This window comes from Psammomys obesus, unplaced genomic scaffold (genome assembly GCF_907164565.1).
Source record: "Psammomys obesus unplaced genomic scaffold, mPsaObe1.curated_primary_1811, whole genome shotgun sequence".
Classification (NCBI taxonomy): Eukaryota; Metazoa; Chordata; class Mammalia; order Rodentia; family Muridae; genus Psammomys; species Psammomys obesus.
This window is the reverse complement of record NW_026596064.1, coordinates 9,741,605-9,748,591: the sequence shown is the minus strand read 5'-3', so window position 1 is coordinate 9,748,591 and position 6,987 is coordinate 9,741,605.

The window sequence follows — 6,987 nt, the reverse complement described above, 5'->3', positions numbered from 1 at the left end:
CTCTCTCTCTCTCTCTCTCTCTCTCTCTTCTCTCTCTGTCTCTCTCTCTGCCCGAGACAGGATCTCACTATGTAGCTCAGGCTGTCCTGGCCTCTGCCTTCCTAGTGCTGGGATTAAAGGTGTGGGCCACCATACCTGGCTTGGGACCTATTTGTCTATGCAGTCATACAAGGGGAAAGACATGTCCTTAGGTAGGTGGAGTTCTGGGTCCTAGGAAACAATAAAAACGAATGGCTTTTCCTCGTTTTGTTACTATTTTTATTTCTTCATTTTTGAGAAGAAGTTGGTCTGGCTATATAGCCTAGGTTGATCTGGAATTCCTCGAATCAAGTGATTTTCCTGTCTCAGCCTCCTGAGTAGCCAGGACTCAGATTTTTACCACAGCCAGATTTCAAGCTCTCTATAATATTTTGAGAATGGGCTTTCCACAGTTTCAGAGGCCCCAAAATCTTTTTCTTAAAAAGATCTGGGGCTGGAGAGATGGCTCAGCGGTTAAGAGCCATCAGAGGACTCGGGTTCAACTTCCAGCACCCTCATGGCAGCTCACCACGTCTGTAACTCCTGTTCCATGGGATCCAATACCCTCACACAGATATACATGCAGGCAAAATAACCAATGTATATAAAATACAAATAAATAAATTATTTTTTTAAAAAGGTTCAATAAAGAGATTCTCACAGACTCAATACATATATAAAAATGGGTTTATCGTATACTTTTTCACACATTCTTACTGTAGCATTCATTATAAACTTAACATGGGGATGTTGTGATTAATAAAATGGTAAAGCAGAGATTACGAGCAACAGTTGTTTGTTTATCGGCCTGAGCATCTGGTAAACTTGGCCATTGTGTTTTGACATATCCTTCCATGTTGCAAAATGGAAGTTTTCCTGACCGTGGCCTTGAGTAGAGGATACTCCTCAAGCACACGGAGAACAAGCTTTTGTCCCAAGGTCAGCTCTAAAATGAGTCACAGATGTCTATACCACTGGTTACTGGTGTCTTAATGACACAGCACTTATTTCTTATTGTAGTCGAATGGAAATTCCAAGTCTGAACTAAAAAAACCGGATTAACTCAACACCACTAGCTTGAGAGGGATTTCTCCAGAAGCCTGCCCCTTCTAGGAGACCACCCTGAAGAGGGAAATGGTGGGCTTCAACAGACTCCAAGGTGAAGGGGTCTTCCAACCCACCTTCCATAAACCTCTCCCTACCTAGCCAGTCTCCTCCTACTGTGCCATTAAGGCACTGAAGCCCTGGCCTTTATTGTCCTAAATTAAAGCCAACATTACCCTAATGTCTCAGGTGTATGTTCGGCACTGTGGGATCACAGGGTCAAAGAGGCCTGAGCCAGTCTGCAGTGGCTCATAGTCAAAAAAGTCGGGGGCCTCCCCGGCCTGTCACCTGACAGACAGGGTAGGTTCATGGAGTTTTCAAACACTATTGCCAGCATCATCTTGCCTCGAAGGTCTTTGGACACTACCTTTTCAGTCCCAGTTAGAACACTGAAATGTCTCATTTCTCTAGCCTATCCCCAACCTGCAGTCTGAGAAAGGACACATCAGAATGTCACTCATGATTGAGAGACCTGACCAGTGAGTATGGATCCCAAGGTCGGCCAGGAATAGAATCCCAAGGAAAGGAAACTTCAGGAAAATAAGAAGCAACATGTTGAGCCAGGGAGATAGCTCAGCAGGTGAGTGGAGACACCTGCATACATAAGCATGGTGAACTGAATTCCACCCCTGGATCTCAACTCCCAGAGGTGGTTCTTTGGCACCAGCATTCAAGAATAACACACACACACACAGAGAGAGTTAAAACTTTTTTTTTTTTTTTTGGAAAGTAACATGTTTCCTGAGCCCATCTATTTGTTATTTTCCAGGGCTCTGCCAACACAAGAGAAACTGGGAGCCCCACCTTCCGGCCCCTTGATTTGATTGAGAATATAACAAACAGTCAGTGGTCTTTGAACCCACAGAGGTCATTCAAGGTGTCAGTGGCATGGCCTATGAGAGGCTGTCTATGAGCTGTCATTAGGCCTCTGCCTTTGACCATCTGGTTAAATGCTTCCTGCTTTTGGGGAGCTACAGACGTGGTTCAGTTCATAGCGTGCTTGCCTCACATACACAAAGCCCCGACTAGATTCCCAGCGTTGCTTAAACAGGGTATGGTGGCACACTCCAGTAATCTTTGCACTCCAAAGAGAAAGGCAAGAGGACCAGAAATTCTAGCTCATCCCCAGCTGTATACCAGGTTCAAGACCAGCCTAGGCTACCTGTGACCTATCTAACAGGCCTCCTCTCTCTCTCTCTGTCTGTCTCTGACTGGGTTATGCTGGCTCCCAGAAAGAGTCCTGAGGAATCCCTGGCTTCATAGCAAATGGGTCTGGGGGCAGCTCTGGGGCTGTCTTCTTTCTTCTCGGGAGGCTTTGGTGGAGACCCATGACCCTGCTGCAGCCCCAGGTCCTCATCTGTAAATAAAGACAGTCACATCTACCTCACAGTGTCCTTGCGGCACACAGAGTAAGGCCCTCTCTAAAGGTAGGAGCTGCTGTTAATAGCTGTGAATAGTGGGAAGTGGATTCGTTACTTGATAAAGACAGCCTGTCGGTAGACAAAAGTTTCTCAAAATTCGTGGCTCCGAGGGCTCAGATGATAAAAGGTTGGGATTTTTTACATTAGTCAAAAACCTAAGACTTCTCATTATTAGAGGGATTGGGAGGGTGAACCTACTCTTACATAGGGCTGAAATTTAATTGAAAACCTTCCCTTTAGTCTCTCGGACTAATTATGCATATTCTCGGCTGTCATATAACTCAAGCCCAGGACCACAGTGCAGGCCACATGCTCTGGGGTGACCTCCTTCTGAGCCATGTCTGTGTCCTCTAGATTGAAAACTGTTGATTGAGAAGGGCAGAACAATGTGCTCTCTCATGACGGCTGCTGGTGCCATCCACACAGGACAGCAATCCTATCAACTCAAAACTGTCCTCCCTCCCCCCTGAGTGACACAGTAATCTAGAGGGGGTGGGAAAAGGCGTTGAAGTCCCTTTACCTGGGAATGAAGATTTCAACCACACAGTACCCTGTGGTGGAAGTTACCTGGGTGATGAAGTTTGCTCTAATTCAGATATGGCTTACCCATATCTCACTGCTATGCTTTGTCCCTGGGGCTCTCTCTCTCTTTTTGGCAAAATGCTGAAATATGTGGGTTTTTTTTCCTTCTAAAACAACCAACAGCAAACAAAACAAAATCTGCTCTTTAAAAAAAATAGTCTGTGAAAAAAATTGTTGAGAACAGCCTCACTTGGCTCTCCAATCTTTCCATGTCAATGACCCCAAGACTGGAGCTTTGCACAAGGCTAGCCTCGCTGGTGATTAAGCCCTGCAAGGAATATTGTCCACCCCCTCCTTCCATGCCCTGCCACCCACTCTCTTGCAGGGGAACTGTAGGTCTCCTTTACAGTTTCTGTCATCACACATAGGCTGGCACGAACAAAGTCTTTTTTACAGTAAGGCTTTAGCTTTAAAAAAAAAATGGGACAAATTCACTTTCTTCTACATAAGTAAGACACTTGAAATGCTCATTGAAGGGAAAGGGAAAACTCGCTGCTGAAATCCATTTGGTGTCGCTCATGACAAAAATGAAAGAAATAGAGATTAACAATTCAAAAATGGAGCCTGTTAATTAAAATTAACTGCAGTTACACAGCTCATTGGGAATCATTTCTTTCCTGCTTAATTATGATGACGAGAACTCATCTTTTACTGGGATAAAATGAAGTCCGTTTTAACCAAGAGAAAAATGTTTCCCAAGGCTGACTGAAGAAATACTGTTCTTCTAGGGGAAGGAAGAAAGAAAGATGAAAAAAAAACAAACCAAACTAAATAATAATAATAATAATAATTTTAAAAAACACTCAAACAAGTCTGGTGTCCAGAGACTGAGGCAAAAGGTTATAGCCACCTAGGCTATATAGCAAAATCTTGTCAGCAAAGCAAAGAGAAAGGCCCTAAAACAATGGTTCTTAATCTCACGACCCCTTTGGAAAGCAAAAGATACTTTCACAGGGGCCACATATCAGATATCCTGCATATCAATATTTGCAGTATGATTCATAACAGTAGCAAAATTACAGTTATGAAATAGCAATGAAAATAACTTTACAGCTGGCGGTCACCACAACATGAGGGACTGTATTAAAGGTTGAGAAACACTGCCCTAAAGTGATTCCTTTAATGGAATTGCTTCGGTCAAATACTTGGGTGTGGGGACATGTCTTAACACAGTGAATTCAAGCAATTAACCTGGGGGTAATTAACAGGCACCTGGTTGCTGAATCCTGGTCACAGGCAGAATTTGAAACCGTGGCCACCATGAACTCTCCCCAATTAAAAAACTTTTTCACTTATTCTGGCGTGGCTGTTGGTACACAGTCATGGAGGGATGATAGGGTGACTAAGCAAGCCAGCACCACCTTTGTTGTTGTTTTGTTTGTTTGTCTGTCCGTTTTTTGTGTTTTTTTTTTTTTTTTTTTTTTTTTTGAGACAGGGTTTCTCTACATAGCCTTGGCTGTCCTGGACTCAATTTGTAGACCAGGCTGGCCTCCAATGAACAGAGATCCACCTGCCCCTGCCTCCCTGAGTGCTGGGATCACAGGTGTGCGCCATCGCGCCCCGCTAAGCCAACACCTTTCAAGAAGTAACTCCAGTTTTCCATCCCACAGACCTCCCTCCACCCCTGGGATCCTAAAGGAAGCAGAACAAGGAGGAGGTAGAGCTATGGGCTTTGATCTTGGAGTGACTAACTCTGCAGGGATATCAAGAATCCCAGCTAAAAGACCACGTCTAGCGGTTTCAGGGATGAGGAGGAACTGCTCACGCATGTGGCCATCTGTCCTGTCCACCACTGAGTTAGGGCTGACGACCTGCTGGAAGGTAAAGAAGGGCCCTTTTGTGTCTTAAGTCTCACCGCCCCTGAGACTGCCCTTCAGAAACCCTGTCTTTCCCATTCTCTCCTTTCTCAGCAACACTAGTCCTTTGTAAACATCCTCCCGGAAGAGTCTCTAGATCTGTCCGATAAACCTCGAATGGGAAAGCAGATTAGGGAGAGAGTTTAAAAGTTTTCCTGTCAGAGAAGTAGCTGCGGCCACTTGGCTTGAAAAGCCAGAGAAATGATGCTGCCCCAAATCCCAAGCTTTACCTATTCTGAGTATGGTGGCACAGGCTTGCAGCCTGGGCATTTGGGAGACAGAAGCTGGAAGTTCAGGGGTTCAAGGTCATACTCAGCTACAAAATCAATTTAAGACTATCTCGTGAGCAAACAAACGAAAAGATCATATTGTCTCCTGGTGTTACAGACCTTTTAGTTTACAGGAGCACACTATGCTGGTTACTTAGTGATGTATTTCTCAGAATATACGGCTGTAATTAAGTGACACACGACCATACTGGCAGATATCATTCTGTTGTGCTGCTGAGAAGAAATTACTTCACCGATTCACTGGAAAGTAAGAGTAATGAAACCACTTTGCGTGACTCATGCGTGAGTCTGCGTGTGAACCCATGCTTCCATTTCAAGTCTGACGGACTGAGTGTTAGGAATATATGAAATTAAAAGCAAAATTGTTTTTTTTTTTTTTCAAACTGTTTAGATCACTCATCTTCCTACAAGAGTCTGCTGATTTTGTGTCCTTGCCATTACTTGCATTGTTGGTCCTTGTCGTTCCAGAGACTGGAGTAGGGAGTAGGCTTGTGTCTCCTTGTAATTCTTTTAAACCTGCCTTGCTAATAGCCCACGATAGCCTTAACTCACTATCCTCCTGCCTTAATTTCCCCACTGCTGGGGTTACAGGCATGTGTCGTCATAACCAGCTGTCACTGTGGCTTTAGTTTGTGCTTCTTTAGTGGCTGACTTTAAGTGTCTTTTCATTTGCTTTTGTGTCATCTGTGTGCTTCTTGCATGAAATATCTATTTTAACCTTTTGTCAGTGTTGTGAGATGTGTGTATTTGGGTGTGGTTTATTCCCCTGGAAACTCATGAATGAGGAGCTTGACCCTCAGTGCCTTCTGAGGAAAAAAAAATTAAATAATATTTTAATTTAATCTTTAGCTTTTTATACATGTAAAGATCATTATATCCAGTTCATCCTCACCCCACAACACATCCCCTCCCAACTTCATGTCCTTGAAGAGTTCTTCTTTTTTTAAATTTAATTAATTAATCTCTCCTCCTCCTCCTCCTCCACTTCCTCCTCCTCCTCCTCCTCCTCCTCTTCTTCCTCCTCCTTCTCCTCCTTCTGTAGCCTAAGCTAGTCTCAAACTATGCAACCAGGGATGCAGGGATGACCTTGAACCTCTGATCCTTTTACCTCTACTTCTGTGCTGCTGTGATTATAGATGTACTTCCGTGCCTGGTTTATGCAGTGCAGGGGATTGAACCCAGGGTTTTATGGATGCTAAGAAAGTCTCCTACTGTCTTACCTACCCAAGAAGTTCTTATATTTTATGAAAAATAATTTATTAGTTATTTTTAATGTATAGTTCTGTGTATAGTTCTGTGTTTTTCATCTTGTATCTAAGAAATGTTTTTTTTTTTCTATTTCTAGCCACAAGAATTTTTCTCCTATCTTCCTTCTAGAAGTTCTATAAGTTAGGTTTTCTTTTGTTTAGGATTCATATCTACATTGAGTTATTTAGTTTTTACAATACAGAAACAAATATTACTATTTTTATGTTTTATCCAATCTCTCAGCATAGTTTATCCCATAGCTGTTCCCTTTTGTCTATTAAAGATCAAGTGGCTGTATATTTAGGCTCTATTCCTGGACTGTGTGTTGTTACATTGATCTATTGCCCTTTTCACACCAACACCATGCTGGCATGAGTGGTTTCGAAAAGAAACTTGAAATCAGACCATGCAAGTCTTGCAACTTTATTCTTTCTCAAAAGCATTTGCTTTTATACTGTTTCCTTCATT